This window comes from Sarcophilus harrisii, chromosome 5, assembly GCF_902635505.1.
Source record: "Sarcophilus harrisii chromosome 5, mSarHar1.11, whole genome shotgun sequence".
In the NCBI taxonomy this organism is placed as follows: Eukaryota; Metazoa; Chordata; class Mammalia; order Dasyuromorphia; family Dasyuridae; genus Sarcophilus; species Sarcophilus harrisii.
Genome location: NC_045430.1, coordinates 195,075,836 through 195,097,556, shown reverse-complemented (window position 1 = coordinate 195,097,556; position 21,721 = coordinate 195,075,836). Strand labels below are relative to the sequence as shown.

The following is a 21,721-nucleotide window of genomic DNA, read 5'->3' as shown; positions in this document are numbered from 1 at the left end:
CCACTTAATTAAAAAAAATCCTCAAGAAAAAGAAAGTTAAAGAGACACAGAGAGAGACAGACAGACAGACAAACAGAAACAGAGAATACTTCAGTCAGTATTCAGACACAGTTTGTTTGGGTATGGATAAGATTTTTCATCATAAGTCCTTCAGAAAAATCATGAACCATTGTACTCCTGAGAATAGTGAAGTCATTTAGAGCTGGTCATCCCAGAACATTGCTATTACCTTGTATACAGTACATTTCACTTTGCTCGATTCCATGCAGGTTTTTTCTGAGAGTATCCTGCTTATAATTTCCCATAGAACAATAACATTCCAGGACAATAATATATCACAATGTATTCAGTCATTCCCCAATTGATTGGCATCCTCAATTTCCAATTTTTTGCTCTGAGAAGAAAACAACAACAAATATTTGTGTTTGTTTTTGTTTTTAAGACTTATAGATCGTTTTATTCAAGTTCATTTTTTTCTGATCTTTTTTTTTTATTATAGCTTTTTATTTACAAGTTATATGCATGGGTAATTTTACAGCATTGACAATTGCCAAACCTTTTATTCCATTTTTCCCCTCTTTTCCCCCATTCCCTCCCCCCGATGTCTGTTTGACCAATACATGTTAAGTATGTTAAAGCATATATGTCCTAACAGTTATTTTGCTGTACAAAAAGAATCGGAGTTTGAAATAGTATACTATTAGCCTGTGAAAGAAATCAAAAATGCAGGTGGACAAAAATAGAGGGATTGGGAATTTCATGTAATGATTCATAGTCATTTCCCAGAGTTCTTTCGTTGATTCAGTTCATTACTGCTCTATTGGAAGTGATTTGGTTCATCTCATTACTGAAGATGGCCATATCCATCAGAATTGATCATCATATAGTATTGTTGTTGAAGTATATAATGATCTTCTGGTCCTGGTCATTTTACTCAACATCAGTTTGTGTAAGTCTCTGCAGGGCTTTCTGAAATCCTCCTGCTGGTCATTTCTTACCGAAAAATAATATTCCATAATATTCATATACTACAATTTATTCAGCCATTCTCTAATTGATGGGCATCCACTCAGTTTCCAGTTTCTGGCCACTATAAAGAGACCTGCCACAAACATTTGTGCACATACAGGTCCCTTTCCCTTCTTTAAGATTTCTTTGGGATATAAGCCCAGTAGAAACACTGCTGTATCAAAGGGTATGCACAGTTTGATAACTTTTTGAGCATAGTTCCAAATTGCTCTCCAGAATGGCTGGATAACAACAAGTATTTTTGTAAAAAATCCTTTTTTTAATGTCTTGGTATTTATGACTAGTAGTGGTATTGTTGTTAGGTCAAAAGTTATGAATGAATTTATAATCTTAAAGATAACTCATATCTTTTCATCATTTATCAGTTGGGTCAAAGTTCTTATTTTTTTTATAAATTTAATTCATTTTTCTCAAGTTTTATCAGAGAAACTTGCTCCAATTTTTTTTTTACAATTACTATGGCTAACTGTATTTCCCCTCATTTATTCCATTTTCTTTCTTAATTTGCCCCTGCACAAAAGTATTTTGTACTGACTACTCCCTCTCCTAATACCCTCCTTTTTGATCACCTGTTCCCATCCTATATCCAATTCCTCTCCTATTTTCCTGCAAGTTAAGGTATATTTCTATACCCCTATTGAGTATATATGTCATTTTTTAGTCAATTCTAATGAGAGTAAGGTACATTCACTAATCCTATCCTCTCCTTTCTCTGTAAAAGCTAAACTTGACTCATTTTTATGATGGATAATTTGCACAATTCCACTTTTCCTTTTCCCTTTCTTACAGTATATTCCTTTCTCATATTTCATCATTTTAAAGATATTATCCGTTTATATTCAACTCATAGCTGTGCCTTCTTTCTATGTATACTCCCTTAACCTTCCATAATAATGTGAAAGTTCTAATGAGTTAAAAGTATCATCATCCCATGTAGTAATGTACACAGAAACAATTCTTGTTAAATCCCTTTCCTAACTACTTTTTTATGCTTCTTTTGTGTTCTGTAGTTGAAATTCAGACTTTCCCATTAGCTCTGATCTTTTCATCATGAATGCTTGAAAATCCTCTATTTAATTGAATATCCACCTTTCCCTGTGAAAAATTATATTAATTTTTTCTAGGTAGGTGATTCTTGGTAGTAATCCTCGCTCTATTGCTCTCCATAATATCATATTCAAAGCCAGTTGAACCTTTAATATAGAAGATGCTAAATCATTTGTTATTTTGATTGTGACTCCATTATAATGAATTGGTTTTTTTCTTGATTCTTGCAATATTTTCTCCTTGATCTGGAAGTTATGGAATTTGGCTACTATATTCCTGGGAGTTTTCATTTGGGGATCTCTTTCAGGAGATGTTTGGTAGATTCTTTCAATTTCTATTTTATCCTCAGGTTCTAGAATATCAAGGCAGTTCTCCTTGAAAATTTCTTGAAAGATGATAGCCATGCTCTTTTTTGATCATGACTTTTAGATAGAACAATAATTTTTAAATTATCTCTCCTGGATCTATTTTCCAGGTTAGTTGTTTTTCCAATGTGACATTTCACATTTTTTCCTACTTTTTTTCTTTTTTGTTGTTGTTTCTGCTTTATTATGTCTTGATTTGTCACAAAGTCTTTAGCTTCCATTTGCTGACTTTTAATTTTTAAGGAATTATTTTCCTCAGTGAGCTTTTGTACCTCCTTTCCTAATTGATCAGTTTTATTTTTTAAGGCATTCTTCTCATTAGTTTTTTTTTTTTTTTGTATTTACTTTTGTATCACTCTCAATGATTTTCCTAATTTTTCTTCTCTCTCTTACTTGATTTTCAAAATAACTTTTGACCTTGTCCATGGGCTGAGCTCAATTCTTAATTTTTCTTGGGGGCTGTAGATGTAGGAGTTTTGACTTTGTTAACTTCTTCTAAGTATGTATTTTGATCTTCCCTCTCACCATAGTAATTTTCTATGGTCAAAACCTTTTTTGTTGTTGTTGTCTGCTCATTTTCCTAGCCTATTCCTTTGCTTTAATTCTTTGTTAAAGCAGGGATCTGTTTCCAGGGTGGAGGGTGCAATGTTCAAAGCTACAGGCATTTTGTGCAACTATTTAAAGGGATCTTGGGACCTAACAACAAGTTCTCTTCTTTGCCTTGGAGCTGCTAAGTGTGCCCCTGCCCCACTGTGGTATGTGGTATCTAGTATGCTAAGGCAACAGAGAACAGCTTTGAAGGGTTTGGGGTTGGGCCTGAGCTATGCTGGCACACCCTTCTCTGCTGATCTTTCAAGTCTTCTTTGTTGGCTCTGGGCTGAAAGGTCTGGAAGCCACCAGGGTTGATACTCTCTTCTAAGGGCAAAAATTTGGAAATTGAGGGGATGTCAATCAATTGGGGAATGACTGAATACATTGTGATATGTTATTGTCCTGGATATTATTGTTCTATGGAAAATTATAAGCTCTCCTAAACAGATGGATCTGTTCACAGTTCCACCAACAATGTTTTAGGGTCTCAGGTTTCCCCTTCTCCTCTAAAATCATTATCTTTTCTTGTCATCTTAGCCAATGTGAGAGGTGTGTAGTGGTACCTCAGAGTTGTCTTAATTTGCATTTCTCTGATCAACTGTGATTTAGAGCACCTTGTCATATGACTAGAAATGGTTTCAATTTCTTCATCTGAAAATTATCTGTTCATATCCTTTGACCTCCTTCAGTCTGTCTCCTTCGCCTGGGGCTAGGCTAGCTTTCTGCGGGACTTTCAGATGGGCCTTTGTCTTAGTGGAAAAGAATAGGAGGACAGGCTAGCCACACAAGGGACTCTGTCTTCAAGTCTCTTCAAGTCCTCCTCTAGGTTTGACTCTGACCTCTTAATTACTCTATTACAATTAAATCCATTATAAGACAATCATTATATCACTAGTGAACCATTATTTGTTATAAGCTTAAATCAGTCATACTGGACTGGAGAACTATTAATCACCATGCTAACCTAGACAACCATTTGTCTTACCAATTCTGGTGCTTGTAAGAATCTTTGCCTCAAGTATATTTCTCCAGAGTTCTGGCCCATTACAAATAGCTTGGTCAATTTATTTTTCTAAAATGGAACTATTTATATCATTTTTTTGGTCTTCTGTTAGCCTGCCAATCTATATTTTTGTAAGTCTTCATCGATTTCACTCAGATTATCAGATTGATTGCCATAAAGTTTGCTTCTCTTGAAACAGTTGAAGATTTGTATTTGAACATCAAATTTTCTATTCAGCTCTGGTCTTTTTTATCAGAAATAGTTGCAATTCACCTGTTTCATTGAATGCCCATCATTTCCCCTGAAAGATGATGCTGAATTTTGCTGGATAACTGATTCTTGACTGAAATCCAGACTCCTTTGTCTTTCAGAATATCTTGAAGCCCTTTGATTTTTTTTTAAGTGGAAGCTGCTAGGTCCTGGGTAATCCTGATTGTGGCTCTTCCAATATTTGAATTGTTTCCTTCTGGCTGCTTGCAATATTTTCTCCTTAGTTTGATAATTCTGAAATTTAACTATGAAGTTCTTTGGAGTTTTCATTTTGGGGTCTCTTTCAGGAGGTTATCTGTGAATTCTTTCAATGGCTATTTTACCTTTTGATAATAGGATATTTGGGCAGTTTTCCTTAATGATTTCCTGAGAGATGTTGGCTAGGCTCTTTTTTCATCATGGTTTTCAGGAATTTCGATGATTCTTAGATTGTCTTTTCTAGATCAATGGTCAGTTATTTTTCCAATGAGGTATTTTACATTTTCTTCTATTTTTCCCGTTTTTTTTTTTTGTTTTTTTTTTTTTTTTGGTCATTCTTGAAACCTCATTGATTCATTCACTTCCATTTGTCAATGCTAATTTTAGTGAATTATTTTCATCACTTAGCTTTTTTTATCTTCTTTTGCATTTGGCCAATTGAATTTTTAAATGAATTGTTTTATTCATTGCATTTTTTCCATTTCACAGATTTTGTTTTTCATTGAATTGGTTTCTTTTTCATGTATATTTTGTAAGGAGGCATATGCTTTTTTCCATTTCATCAAGTGTATTTTTAAGTAGTTTTCTTCAGATAATTTCTGGTTTTCTTTATTATATCTTCTTGCAAAGATCTCATTTCTTTTCCCCATTTTTCTTCTAACTCTCTTTTAAGATCCTTTTTGAAATCTTCCAAGTAAGCACTGTGGAAAGGGAACCAGCTCATATCTCCCTTTGGCCCTTCATCTAGAGTTGATTTGCCTTTAGGATCCTTAGGGTTTGAGGTCTGTTTTTCTTTTTTTTCATAAAAGCTGTCTATTGTCAGAGTTCTTTTTGCTATTTTGCTCAATTTTTTGAAGGCTGAAGTCTGTTCTTAAGGAAAAGATGTGACAGCTCATTTAGTTTGCCCTGGGACAGTTCTGCTGACTGACTTCCAGCATTGGCCAGGTCCCTGTTCTTCCAGGGCTCAGTGGCTCACAATTTGTCTTTTGTATTTTCTTTTAGGTGTCTTACAGCAAATCTTCTTAAGCACTGGCTTGCAACCAGGATAGAGTAAGTTCAGAGCCTCACAGTCAATTCCTGGATTCGAACCTCATAATAGATTCCTGAATGCCTGGACACCACATCACCCTAGCTCCCTGCCCGAAGCACCCTGCACTGGGCAGGGTTTAGGTTTGTCAGCTTCTCCCCCTGCCCAATTAAAACAGACCTTTTCTGAAGCTCTTCTAAAGTATCTCCTTCTGGATTTTTATTACTCCGAATTTTTGTGGGTTCTAACACTCCAAAACTATTTCAGAAGCTTAAACTACTGTTAATTTGAGGGAAGCTCCAAGGAGGTCACATAGACACTTGTCTCCATATTGCCATTTTGGCTCCCCCCTCCACACACATACACCCAAGGATTTTAAAGAGTATATGCAGATACTATTGGCTTCCCCTCATCTTCTGGAATAGGTTGTTTTTGGCCTTAAATATACAACAAACATCTGTACTTTCTCAGCCTCCAAGTTTTCTGGTGCTTAATGAAACTCAGATTCACTAATCGTATTTCCATTTAAACACTTTCAATTTATGCTATTGAGAGTTGTCATGTAGACAAATCACATTTATGTACTTTGCTAAGGAAGTGCTATAACCCTAGGTATGAATGGGAGGTTCAATACCAGATGACTTATTATTTACTTAATAGAAAGCAAATATTCAACGTGCCTAGAATACTTTACTAAAAATATTTTGCTGGCCAAACTAAGTTAATTAGTAAGTTTGATCAATCAGTCAACAATTTAATAAGCTCTTATTACTTTGTGCCAAGTGAGAAGTGTGCCATTGTGAGAATACAAATATAAAAGTAAGAAAGTCTCATGTGAGGGCCAAGTTAGCACCCTGGATATGTTAGAATCAGCCAGAGTCAAGATAAGCAAAAGTCCTTGGTCTTTATTCTTGGTCTTTAGGGGTAGAAGTGAAGGGGATGGATGCAGGATCTCCACCACCTCTCCTCTCTCCACCACCAAAGTCCACCTGGCCTGTCTTACTCCACTCCCTAATCCTTCCCACAATTCTCTGTATACACCAAAAGACTGAACTAGCACAGAATAGTGGGAAAGGCTATTTTCCAAGCATATGCTAATAGAGTATTGTCCAATTGGTAGTTAGCCTTAAATGCTCGGTTATCCATCCTCAGTGCATCAACTCAGAGTTTCAGCCCTTTCCAGCCTTGAGTCCCTCAGGGGAGCTTAAACTCTACTTTCCTATTTAATGATTAGAGTTATATGAAAGTAGAAAACTCTTGACTCTACATAGGCCATTCTTCTATAACAGGATTTCAATGATTTTTATATTTTTATCTCATTTTTAATACTAGTGATCAATGAAATTTTCACTGGGCATGCCTTCTCTGATTAAGTTTGTAGAGAAGCTTATAGTACATATAATTATTATTGCCAATGTTCTTTGCCAACATGACTATTATTGTTATAGTGCAATTATTGAAGACTAACTTTATCTCAGTTTAAAAAAAATAGAAGAGATGTAGTTATTTGTATGCTCTTCCATAGAGTAATTTGAAATCGTAAGTAGATATGAATAAATTTCCATGATATAACTAGTGATGCTCCCCTTTTTACAAACTGAGGCACAAAAAGGTCATTTTCTCCTGTTTATTCTTTAAGCGAATCAACTAATTCTGTCTCCTATCTCTTGTTTATGGGCTTCTAGGTTTTCTGGATTCTTTTGTATATTTATAACAATGTCTTGGAGATATAGTTGTGAGGAGCAGGACCTGATCTGTCATTTCATTGGTGGGAGTAATTTCCAGTGAGGTAATGCCCTTCACCAATTCAAAGTCTTAACCTCTATGCAACTTATTTTGTTAGAGTGGGGCTTGGGGCATCAAGAGTGTCCCTAATTTCATACAACCTCCATGTGTCAGAGTTAGAACATGGGTCTTAAAACCAAAATGAGGTAATTTGTTCTACTACCTTACAGCCACTCAATCAATATGTTGACATAAATAGACAATAGTTACACATTATTGAAGTCTTCCATCTTTTTAAGTTGAGAGGACTTACTGTTTTTGTTTTGTGCCCAGAAAATTTCTCTCCAGGGTCAAGCTCTATATTTAGCTCTAACCATTTTAACAAAGACATAAGAACTTAGCAACTACTACTTGAAGCAGAGAATAAACTGAATGTACCATTCATTTCCAGGCCATAAGAACTACCATTTCTAGTTACATTTCTATTTAGAAGGGAATTTGAGCTTGACTAAGTATTCCATCTGACAAAGTGAAAATCTCATTACCTAATACTTGCCACTCATAGCAGCCAGGAGTCAGCAGCGTGCTTGGTTGTTTTGTTCCCACTGATGTGAGCTCTGCTTCTTATCCTGAGCATCTCAATGAAGCATGCAATGCTTCCTTGTTGTATTGATATGCAAATGCATCAGCTCTTCTGATTACTTCACAGATCATGTTATTGCAGAACATGGAGGCTATCTTGTGAACTACATGAACTAGTTGTAGTCATTATAAATTCTTCTCAAGGATAGATTCCAGACAGAAAATATATAAAGGAGCAAATGGTATTTGTCTCTCCAATCAACTGTTACTTATTACAACATTGCAGGCAGAATGTTTGAGAACAAATGAAAATGACAAGAAGGAACAAGTTTAAACTTAAGAAACTACAAAGTCATTTCTGATATGATATGATTCGTGAGAAAACAAAGCTAGCATGTGGTTTCAACTTGCAATCTGCCTAATAGAGAATAGATAGACAATGGTACAGAGATACAGTCTCAATTTGATTAATTCTGTGTTTATTTTCAATGGTCACTAAAATATTATTCATACTGTCAATCTGAATTTATAAAATATAAAGATGAATTAACATTATGTCTTTAGACAAAACATGCAATAGCTACTAACCGTTGGTGAAGCAAATAACTTTTTAATGTGTTGGAATTAAGACATGTAAGATGGTGGGGAAAATGGAGTCAGTAGTGGATAGGAAGGAGCTGCAGAAGTTTTGGGAGCTCTCAACCAGAAATGGTAAAAGGAATCAAGCAGAAGATTTCCTGGCCTTGGATACAGGGACTGATGTTTAGTGGAAATTTTTAGTGGTTGTAAGCAAAATTTCCAAAATGGAGTGCTTATTGTTGATCAACAAAGGAAAAGGAATCCTAGTGACAATTCAAAGCCAGAGAGGAGCACTGGAGCTTTTTGTTGCGGGAGAGAACACCTTATCACAATTCTAGGACCAAAAGGAGAAGAATTGTGGTTGCAGGAGAACAGGGGATCCAATTCCCAGAATTAGCTCTGAAAACAATAGCAAATAAACCCCAAAAAACAAAAAACTGAAATGGTACTTCTCCACCTCCAGGTGAGCAGAACCAAACTTTAACATAAAGCTCAAAGTCAAGAAACATATTGGGAAAATGAACAAGCAACAAAATAATACTTGACACAAAATATTACTATGATGATAGGGAGGACTAAGATGGAAATTTGGAAGAATACAATGGTGTGAAAATAGCTACAGCCAAAGCCTCATAGATAAATGCTAATTAGACTTAAGCCCAGCAACAATAATTCCTGGGAGAGTTAAAGAGATGAGTGGTAGAGGGACAGTCCAGAAGGTAAATGAGAGTGATACAAGAACATCTTGAAAGGAGAATTAACAATATACTAAAAGAGGCACAAAAATTCACTGGAGAAAAAAAAACTTTAAAAGTAAAAATTGCCAAGTGGAGAAAGTTCACTGAAGAAAATAATTCCCTAAAAATTAGAATTGGGCAAGTGGAAACTGACTATGAGACACAAAGCATCAATAAAACAAAGTCAAATGAAAGAAAAAGTAGAATATGTGAAATATCTTTTTTTATGTGAAACATTTTATTGAGAAAAAAATAACTGATTTGGAAAATGGATTGAAGAGGGACAATTTAAAAAAATTATTGGATTATATAAAAGCCACAATTTAAAAAAACAACTTATTTTAGGCAATGTTATAAGAAAATTGCCCAATATCTTAGATCTAGGGAGTAAAATAGAAAAACTGATAACCTCTTGAAAGAGATTCCCAAATGAAAACTCCCAGAAATATTATTAAATTTCAAAGGTCCCATGTCAAGGAGAAAATATTGCAGTCAGAAAGAAACAATTCAAATATCACATAGGGCACCATTAGGATCACACAGCATTTAGTAGCTTCAGTGTTAAAGGAGAAGGTGACTTGGAATATGATATTCTGGAAAGCAAAAGAGTTGGGATTACAATCAAGAGTAATTCACCAAACAAAACTCAAGTATACTACTTTAACAGAAAAAATTAATGCAAGTGAGAACTTTCAAATATTCCTGACCATATCATACCTGAATAGAAAATTTGATATTCAAACACTAGACTCAAGAGAAGCCTTTTATGTAAATATAAAAGAGTAATCATAAACAACACAATAAAGTTGAACTGTTTACATTCCTATATGGGAAAATGATACATGTAAATCTTAAGGATTTTTATCATTATTAAAGAAGTTATAGTTTCTATAGGGAAAGGGTATAGTTGTAGATCAATTATGTTGGGATGATTTCCTCTTACTCCCAAAAGTAAAGATATGAGGAGAAGGGATGCACTGGGAGCAGGGGAAAGAGAAAAGAAGAATGGGAATTTTTTTCCCACAAGGAAGAGATATGCAAGGAAGAGTTTTGATAGTGGAAGGGGCAATGGGAAAGGGGAGATGGGAAAAAGCTTGAACCTCACTATAAGTATTGGTTTAAAGAGGAAAGTATATATAAGCACACTCTGTTAGGTACAGAAATCTATCTTAGGAATTAGAATAGGCAAAAATATATTGTGCATAATAATGTATAAAACAAATGCCTATAAATCAAAAGAATTTCTATATGTTATTTTTTGAGGTACCATCATTTATGTGAAATGACAAATTCTGAAGGTGATGAGGGAAAATAGTGAACTGTTTAAATGATTCTGGAAACAATTTGGAAACATTTAAAGTGCTATAAAACTCTCTATACACTTTGACTTAGTAATACCACTATTAGGTCTGTACTCCAAAGAAGTCAAAGAAAAAGGAAATATAAACCCTATATATTAGATACATATAATATACATATGTAATGTGTGCATATAATATATTATATAAATTTATATATTGTGTTATATACATGTGCATACATGCATACACGTGTATATATAGATATATAATATATATTATATAATATTGCATACATGCATACACATGTATACATATATATATATATATATACTATATATTATATATATATGGAGACAGAAAGATAGAACGATAGATCATAGATATCCTTTTGTGGTGTCAAAGAATTGGAATTTGATGAAAAGCTCATTAACTGGGAAATGGTTAAAGCAGTTGTGGCATATGATTTGATAAGAATATTATTGTGCTATGGGAGATGATGGGGGGGGGAGTAGTTTCTTGGGATAAAACAAAACAAAAATACCAATAACAAAAAACAAGGCAAAATCTATGCAAAAAGACACAAAGTGGAGTGAGAACTAGGAAATCTGTGCACAGTAAGCAGTGTTGTACTGATGTTGCATTGATGAGTAGTAGTGAAAGTGAAATATTTGACTACTCTCCTCAATAGGATAATCTAAAACTAGTCCAAAGGACTCATGATGAAAAAATACTACCCAGCTTCAAAGAGAAAAGTGATGAACTATGAGTGCAAATTTAATTACAAATTTCTCACTTTCTTGACTTTTTTTTTTAACTTTTTTGTGATATAGCTAATATGGAAATATTTTCTATGATTTCACTAGTAAGATAAAATATTATTTGTTTGCTTTTTCAGTGGATAACAAGGGGTTGGAAGGAGAGGATGTTTAACTCAATTTAAAATAAAAAGTGATAAAAATAAATTAAAATAGTATGAGAAGGTACTTAATAGAAGATAGAAGAATTTATAATTGTTTAGTCTTAAACTGCTTTGTACTTTGCCAATGAGATGATGTGGTTAATAGAGAATTAAAAAGTAAAATAAATACTACTATAGTAAATTATATCTTCTTGCTTTCAGTGTTCAATTCAACAGGCAAAATACAGTAGATATAGGAAAAATTAGCTGAGGTAAAAAAAGCAGGGGTAGAAATCCTGATTTCATATCAAGGAAAAGTAAAAGTTGATCTAATTAAAAGAGATAGGGAAGGAAACTACACCTCGCTAAGTGGTACCATAGATAATGAAGTAATATCAATATTAAATATATGTGCACTAAGTGACAGCATTCAAATTCCTAGAGAAGAGAGTTCAAGAAGAAATAGACAGCAAAAGTATATTACTGAAGAATCTCAACTTCCCTCTATTACAATTAGCTAAATCAAACCACAAAATAAGCAAGAAAGAAGTTGAGGATATAAATATATATTTTTAAAATTAAGTATGATACGCTTTTGGAGAAAATTGAATGTGGACAGAAAGGAATATACTTTTTCTTGGTGGTACATGGAACCTTCACAAAATTCACCATGTATTAGTGCATGTAAAATTCTGAAATACAAAAAATCAAAGGCAGAAATAGTTGTTTTTTTTTTTTTTTTTAATAGCCTTTTATTTACAGGTTATATGTATGGGTAACTTTACAGCATTGACAACTGCCAAACCTTTTGTTCCAATTTTCCCCCTCCTTCCCCCCCCATCCCCTCCACCAGATGGCAGGATGACCAGTAGATGTTAAATATATTAATATATAAATTAGATACACAATAAGTATACATGACCAAACCGTTATTTTGCTTTTAAGTCATCTCCCAGAGTTCTTTTGCTGGGCGTAACTGGTTGAGTTCATTACTGCTCCATTGGAACTGATTTGGTTGATCTCATATCTAAGGATGGCCAGGTCCATCAGAATTGGTCATCATATAGTATTGTTGTTGAAGTATATAATGATCTCCTGGCCCTGCTCGTTTCACTCAGCATCAGTTCGTGTAAGTCTCTCCAGGCCTTTCTGAAATCATCCTGTTGGTCATTTCTTACCGAACAATAATATACCATAATATTCATATACCACAATTTATTCAGCCATTCTCCAATTGATGGACATCCACTCACTTTCCAGTTTCTGGACACTACAAAGAGGGCTGCCACAAACATTTTCAAAGGCAGAAATAGTAAATGCATCTTTTTCAGATCATGATATCATAACATTTACATGTAACAAAGGGCCAGGGAAAAATAGACCAAAAATTAATTGTGCAAATAATTGTTTATTAAATATATATAATCTAAATTGCTGATGGTTTTCGATATATGCTAGATGTCATTTTAAGGAAAACTCTTTTTATTCCTAGGCTTTCTAGTATTTTAATAGGATTGAACATTGCATTTTATCAAATGATTTTTCTGCACCAATTGATATAATCATTTGGTTTATATAATATATTATTATAAATCTAAATAATATAATCCTAAAGAACAAGTGGATCAAACAACAAACCATAGAAACAGATAATTTCATTCAAGAGAATGAATAACGAGACAACATCCAAAAACTTATGGGATGCAGACAAAGCAGTTAGAGAAATTTTATATTTCTAGATGCTTACATGAGGAAAATAGAGAAAGAGAATATTAATGAATTGGTCATGCAAGTAAAAAAAGCTAGAAAAAGAACAAATGAATTTGATAATATCAAATTTGAAATTATGAAAATAAAAAGAGAGATTAATAAAACTGAAAATAAGAAAACTAAATTTAAGAATCAATTTTATGAGAAAAGAACAAAATAGATTAACTTTTAGTTAACTTGATTAGAAAAAGGAAAGAAAATCAAATTATCAGTATCAAAAATATAAAAGTCAAATTTAGCAACAATGAAGAGAAAATTAAAGTAATAATTAAAAGCTCTTTTCCCCAACTGTATGATAATAAAACTGAAAATCTAAGTGGTTAATACTTACAAAATATAGATTGCCCAAATTAATGGAGGAGAAAATAAATTACTTAAACAATCCCATTTTAGAAAAAGAAATTGAAAAATCTATTTTAAAAATTCCCTAAGGAAAAATCTCCAGAGCCAGATGGATTTATAAGTGAATTCTATCAAACTTTTAAAGAACAATTAATTCCAATATTACACAAACTGTTTGAAAAAGTAGGGGAAGAAGGAGTGTCCTACCAAAGTACTTTGGTAGCTAATTTCTCTAATGAATATTGATGTGAACATTATAAATAAAATAGCAAATTACAGCAAGTCATCCGCAGGATAACATACCATGACCAAGTAGAATTTATACCAAGAATTCAGGGCTGATTCAGTATCAGAAAAACTGTTAGCATAACTGACTATATCAATAGCCAAACTAACAGAAATCAAATGATTATATCAATTGGTGCAGAAAAATCATTTGACAAAATGCAATGTTCAATCCTATTAAAACACTAGAAAGCCTAGGAATAAAAAGAGTTTTCCTTAAAATGACATATAGCATATATCTAAAACCATCAGCAAGCATCATATATAGTAGGAATCAAACAGAAGCAATCCAGATAAGATCAGGGGTAAAAGAAGTTTGTCCCCTATTACCATTATTATTCAATATTGTATTAGAATTGTTGGTTTTAGCAATAAGAGAAAAGGAAATTGAAGGAATTAGAATAGGTAAGAGGAAACAAAAATATCACTCTTTGCAGATAATATAATAATATACTTTAGAGAATCTCAGCAAACAACTAAAAAACTACTAGAAAAAGTAACTTTAGCAAAGATGCAGGATATAAAATAAATTCACATAAATCATTTGAATTTCTGTGTGTTATCAACAAAATACAGAAGCAAGAGATAGAAAGACAAAATACATGTAAAATAATTCCAGATAACAAAAACATATTTGAGAGTCTATCTGCCAAGACAAAGCTAAGAAATATATGAGCACATTTACAAAACACTTTCCACACAAACAAAGTTAGATCTAAACAACTGGAAGATTATCAAATACTCATGGGTAGATTGAACTAATATAATAAAAATGACAATTCTACCTAAAGTAAACCTACTTATTCAATGTATTCAAATGAAATTCAAAGATGGATATGCCCTGTATACCTTTACAAAGTCTGAAGAATTTTTAAAGATTCAAGAAAGATCAACAAAAACCACATGATTATATAAATAGATGCAGAAAAATCTTTTGGCAAAATATAAGATCAATTTCTATTCACAGTACCAAATGCATAGGAAATAATAGAGCTTTCCTAAAAATGATAACTAGTATGTTTTTTTACAACCAAGAGAAAGGATTAGCTCTAATGAAATAAATTTGAGGTCTTCCCAATATAATCAGGAGTGAAGTAATATTATCCATTTCATTGCTATTAATCAATATTGTTTAAAAGTGCTAAACTAAAAAATAAAAAACTACTAGACACAATTTCCAACTTGAGCAAAGTTGCATGATACAAAAAAAAATCACACAAATCAACAACATTTCTATTTATTACTGACAAAGTCCAGCAGCAAGAGGTATAAAGAGAATTTCATTTACACTAACTGTAGATATAAAATATTTGGGCTACCTTCCAAGGCAAAGTCAGGAACTATATGAACATAACTACAAAACACTTTCCACACAAATAAATTCAGATCTAATCAACTGGGAAAATATCAAGTGCTCATAGGTAGGCTGAGCAGATATAATAAAAATGAAAATACTACCTAAAGTAAACTACTTATTCAATGCCATGCCAAACTCCCAATAAATTATTTTACAAATAATAACATATATATCATATGATATGAAATCTATAACATATAACATAACAAAGTTCATTTGGAAGAACAAATGGTCAAGAATTTCTAAAGAATTGATTGAAAAAATGCAAATGAATGTGGCATAGTTTATCAGACCTAAAATTATATTATAATGCAGCAGTCATCAAAACCATTTGTACTGGCTAGTATAATAGAGTACTATTACTCTATTGTAGCTGATTAGTGAAATAGGTTAGGTTCACAGGACAAAATAGTCAATGACTATAGCAATCTAGTGTTTGATAAACTCAAAGATCCCAGCTTTTGAGATAAGAACTCGCTATTTGACAAAAACTGCTGGGAAAATTGGAAATTAGTATGACAGAAACTAGACATTGAACCACACCTAATACCATATACCTAGATAAATTCTAAATGGGTTCATGATTTACATATGTAGAATGATATTATAAGCAAAATAGAAGAGCAAAGGATAGTTTACCTCTCAGATCTGTGGAGAAGGGAGAATTTTTTGGCTATAGAAAAACTGGAGTACATTATTGAAAACAAAATAGACAATTAAGAATTTAAGTAAAAAGTTTTTGTCCAAGCAAAATCAATGTAGATTATGATTAGAAGGGAAGCAATAAAATGGGGAAAATTTTATATTCAAGGGTTCTGATAAAGGCCTCATTTCTGATTTATTTATTTATTTAAGCCATTCTGCAACTGATAAATGGTCAAAGCATATAGACCATTTTCAGATGAAGTCACTGAAAATATTTCTAGTCATATGAAAAGGTGCTTTAAATCACTATTGATCAGAGAAATTCAAATTAAGACTCTGAGGTACCACTACACACCCCTCAGATTGGCTAAGATGACAGGAAAAGATAAAAATGAATATTGGAGGGGATGTGGGAAGACTGGGACACTAATGCATTTTTGGTGGAGCTATGAACTGATACTACCATTCTGGAGAGAAATTTGGGATGATTCCCAAAGGCTATCAAGCTGTGCATACCCTTTCATCCAACAGTGTCTACTAGGCTTGTGATGTTTGTGGCAACCATTTTTTTAGTGGCAAGAACTTGAAAACTGAGTGGATGTCAATCAGTTGGAGAATGTCTGAATAAGTTATGGTATATGAATGTTATGGAGTATTATTGTTTTATAAGAAATGGCTAGCAGGATGATTTCAGAGAGGTCTGGAGAGACTTTCATGAACTGATGCAAAGTGAAATGAGCAGAACCAGGAGATCATTATACATGGCAACAATAAGACTAAACAATGATCAATTCTGATGAACTTGTCCCTCTTCAACAATCAGATGATTAAAGCCACTTCCAATGTTCTTATGATGAAGAGAGCCACCTACACCCAGAGAGAGGACTGTGGTAACTGAGTAGCGATCACAACATAGCATTTTCACTTTTTTGTTGTTGTTGCATTTTGTTTTCTTTCACATTTTTTTCGTTTTTGATATGATATTTGATTGTTCAGGAAGATGTTTGTGGAAATAGGTATAGAAAAATTATACATGTTTACCATAACTGAATTACTTGTGGAGTAGGGGAGGGTGTTAGAATCCTTACAAGGTGTTAAGTCACTAGAATTGGTAGAAACAGTGCTTATGTTTACACCTTTGAGAGTTCACACATTAGTTCACAAGTTTGGGAGATTTCAGGATTGGGTATGGGATTCACAAGTTTACACTTCCCACAATCCCACTCTCTCAGAGGAGGAGTCAACCTTTGGGTTCACACCTTTAAGAGATAATATATAAGAAGCTTTTAGAGATTCAGTCAGGAGACTTGAAGAGATTGAGAAAGCAGGAGTCAATTGGGGAGACTGAAAAGCCAGAGACTACAATTGGGCAGAACAAAGCCTCCAGGAAGAGGAGGAGATTTCGGGAGATTCACAAGTAAGAAGTCAGTTGAAGAGATTGAAAGCCAGAATTCAGTCGGGAGATTCAGAGCCAGGATTTGGAGAGAGCTGGAGGCTTAAGCTTGCAGAGAACTAGCAACAAGAGGTCTCAGAACCAAGGAAAGCTAACTGGGCTATTTTGGAAGAGACAATAAAGGACTGTACTTTAACTCTTGGTTGCATTTGAGGTGATTATTACTTGGAACTGAAACTAAGGCTACCTCCCGAAGCCTCCCCAAGAAATCTGCTCCAAGAGAATGATTATATTCTAGAAAAGAAGAACACTAGAGGAGGGGGTGGGGAAAAATTTGGAACATAAGATTATGCAAAAAAGAATGCTGAAAATTATCCATGCATATGTTTTGAAAATAAAAAGTCTTAATTTAAAATGCTAACTATAACAATAAAACAATAAAAAGGAATTAAATGAATCAAAATAGGCAGTGAAGACAAATATCATTTCTTACAGATAATATGACAGTGCAAAAAATCCTACAGATTCAATTAAAAACTACCTTTGCATTTTGTGTCCCTTTTCTTTTTTTCCTATATGATCTCTTTTTTACTGTGTAGCATGATAATTACAGAAATATATATAGAAAAACCTGCACATGTTTAACATATTGGATTACTTGCCATCTTGGGAAAAGGAGGAAAAAATTTTGGAATACAAGGTTTTGCAAAAGTGAATGTTGAAAAGTATCTATGCATATGTTTTAAAAATTAAAAGCTTTAATAAAAATAAAAAACTAGCTTAATTAAAAATTTTAAGTTTTAGAATGTAAAATAAGTCAATATAAATCATCATCATATCTATATATTACAAAGAAGGAAAAAAGAAATTCCATTTAAAACAATGACAGACAAAACAAAATGTCAAAAAAAAAAAAAAAACCTAGGGTCTGTATGAGTAAAATTACAAAACAGTTTTCATACAAAAATAGATATAAAAAATTGGAAAATATTAATTGCTCATGAGTAGGCTGAGCCAATATAAGAAAAATGATAATTCTAAATTAACTTACTTATTCAGTACTAAACCAACCAAATTACCAAAGAATTATTTTATGGAGCTAGAAAAAAATAATGAAAAAACAAAAAGGTTAAGAATATCAAGGGGATCAATGAAAAAAAAAATGTGAAGGATGGGGTGCTAGCAATACCTGATTTGAAACTATATTATAAAGTGGTAATCATGACAACAATCTGCTACAGATATATTCTATATTCATTTCCTTTATCCTCTATTTTGCTACTTTTAAAAATATATTAAAGTTGTTTAAATATCTACATTCAAATAAATAACCTCTTCTTTCTATGAACTCCCAGCCATTTTTCCACACTTTTCATGTGTTTATGATATTCTATTCACTTTGCATATTCATTCTATCTCTCCTTTAAGACTTTAAGTTCCCTTAGGGTATACTTTTTTAACTTGTTTATTTTCTATGGTCATTAAAGAAAAGGAAAACTTATTTAAGCATTGTAATAATCAAATAAATATATGTTGAATGAATAAATTAATTAATTCAGTAAAGTAAAAATTAGGTGTTACAAAAATGAAGATTAAAAAGTTCACACACTTCTTGTCTAAGAACAACTCCATCATTCCTTTTAGAAAATATACAAAGTTTATGTACAAAAATTAATTGAAATTGATCATTTAAAAATAAATGAGTTTTGTAGAAGAAAGCCCTCTATTACATTAAAGTTGTTGATTTTAGGTTATGCTATCTAGTGAAATGGTTACTCATAGTTAGAATGTTCTGTGTTTCAAGACTGAGATATATACTCATTCACTAATGACTCTCCACTTCCATCTTTCCTCCGATTTTTCTTATAAACTGCCTTCTCTAGACTTTCCCACATGACACAGATTAGATAGCTGTGCTTTCTGTCAATTCTTACTAACTCTGATGGTTTGAAACACAATACTGAAATGTATCCGGACCAAGTAATTGTATTTATTTCTGTAGGAACCAATTTGTGTTACTGTGATTGAAGATCTGTGTACACAGTATTTCCATTGTAAATCCTATTTTTGAATGACGTATAATTCAGTTGTGAAATATAGATGGGAGGCTGGAACTTGACAAATAATGTTTCTTCTTGGGAGTAGGTGGAAAACTAGAGGGAAAGGGTAATGGAACACATTTTGAAATGGTTTTATGTATCTCTCTCTCTCTTTCTCTCTCGCTGAGTGTGTGTGTGTGTGTGTGTGTGTATAAAATCAAGTAATTCTTAATTATATATCGGTTGCCTATTGTGTATGTAGCATTATGCTAGGAACTTTGAATGATATTAAAAAATATGGCCAATTCCTTTAAGAGAGCCAAAGAAAATGCAATCATACAGGAGTAAGGATGGTAACAAAAGCTCCCTAGAGTTCAAGGAAGAATACAAGGAAAAATCAGATTTTGACCAGATATATTTCAGAATATTAGCTCTGCACATGTTAAATTATCATTTAAAAATATAAAAAGATATGTGCAAGATAAAATTAGCTGTGTTTTCTTCTCCCAAATAAGATGCCCATTGTCAACTACCTTTATCATTTTTCACTTTATATTGAGATCTTTAAATAACCATAGAATAATTAGATTAACTCAGCTCAGATGCTACAGTAGGATAAAGAGAATAGAGAAAAAAATCAGAGAGATGAAGAGTCAATATGATTCCCTGAACCCCAAGACCAAGAAAATTATTGGAAAATTGACAGAAAAAAGTAAATCACCATTTGAGTTCTTCAGGTAGGAGGAGGCAAATGGAACTGACTCATCTTATAAAGGGATTACAGAAAGAGATTGAATTGGAATTTATAAGAAGATAGACCAAGAGAGTCCAGTCAGCCTAAAATGTTGGGCTTGCAGCTGTGTTCTTCTGAGAATAAATTTAATAAATCGTATTTTGGCCATTCCACAAGCCTCAAACATGTCCTACTCATTTTATAAAACTTTCCACCTATATGTATTCTTATTGTACTAAAAACTGTTTATCCTCGGTAGCAATTGGGGATCCCAACTTGGTGAAAACTCTGATACTATTTCATATACCAGAAGTTGGGAACCTTGGGATCTGTAGTTACTATAAGAGAAATAATGCACATTCCTATTTGGGATGAGGCAAGAATAAAAAGAATATTGGACGTGGTGATAGAAAGATTGGAATACACTGCTAGAAGACTTTGAACAAGGCAATAAATCTCTCTGAAAACTATTTTACTCATCTATAAATTGAATTTAAATCTATAAAATAACACCTTTATCATAGAGTTGTTGAGAAGAATGTAGCACTTTTCTCATTTATCCTGTGCCCAATAAATATCCTAATTTGATGTGTTATCAGTGAAATTTTAGGTATATCCTTTGGGTTATTTCTGATAACTGAGAGATGGGTCAGCATGTGCTAGTGAAAAGCCAAATTAGAAAGTGGCAACATGAGCAAAGAAGGATAGCATCAGTTAGATAAAAACAGAATTGTAGAGAAAACAGTTCAGCAAAGTCAAACATAAAGTTTAAGAGCTTAACGTATCCTTATATCTTTAATAATTCAACTTCTTCATTATCCAGGGAAGAAAAATGATTCTCAGAGAAGCTTAAGAATTTTAAGATTACACAAATAATTAGCAGAGATAAAATTTTTCTTTTTGATTTTCTTATTTCTAGAACTATTCCCATGTCTTTTTTTGACCATCAGGAAGCAGAGAAGAACTTAGGAAGGAAGTACTGATGAAGAGCAATGTCTGCTACCATCTTCTCAGCACAGAAGAAAGCTGCAGGAGGCTAGCAGCATAAATCAAAGGAAAGACCCATGGAGAACATCATCAATGTAGCTGAAATCTCACTTACCCTAACTGGAACTTTAGCCAAAAATTCTGTGGAGTCAGTTTTTCTTTTTCTTAAAAATAACTTCTAAGATGATCAAGGATATGAACAGGCATTTTTCAGGCATAACAGGCAGAAACTAAAGTTTTCTCTATTCATATAAAATGGTATAAATTATTATTGATTAGAGAATGCAAATTAAAAGAATTCTAAAATATCCATCTCACACCTATCAGATTGGCTAATATAACAAAAAAGGAAAATTATAAATTTTGGAGAAGTTGTGTGAAAATTGGGATACTAATACTTGGTTGAGTTGTGAACTGATCCAGCCATTCTGGAGAGCAATCTGGATCTATGTCCAAAAAGCTACAAAACTGTCTTATCATTTTTCCAACAATGTCACTACTAGATCTGTGTATAAAATAGTTCAAAGATAATCGGAAAGGTTCCACATGTATAGAAGTTCTTTTTGTGGTGACCAAGGATTGGAAAATAAAGTGTTGCTGTATCAATTCTTCACAATGATGCAGAGCTTTTGCTGATGAAACAATAAGCTGTGAATCTTTGTATGCTGTGAAGTAGCTTTGATTCTTTGGGTTATGCACTGTTACACTCTCTAAAACCCATAAACACCTTTCTGCTCCCCATAATGAAGCTTCTCTTCATCTTCATCATTACTTAAATGATCCACACATTAATTTACTCTATCTACAATATGATCAAG

General features: G+C 32.9%; 1 long non-coding RNA gene across 2 annotated transcripts in view; it reads left to right on the top strand.

The window, feature by feature from the left end:
- The window catches only part of LOC116419412, a 31,801-nt gene extending 10,597 nt beyond the window's left edge, over positions 1 to 21,204 (top strand). Inside the window, exon 3 of one of the 2 annotated variants that reach the window (XR_004229724.1) lies at positions 20,836 to 21,204. This is a non-coding gene — a long non-coding RNA (uncharacterized LOC116419412). The remainder of the gene's footprint in view (positions 1 to 20,835) is intronic. The other variant, XR_004229723.1, reaches the window with a different exon arrangement.
- The last annotated feature ends 517 nt before the right edge of the window (positions 21,205 to 21,721 follow it).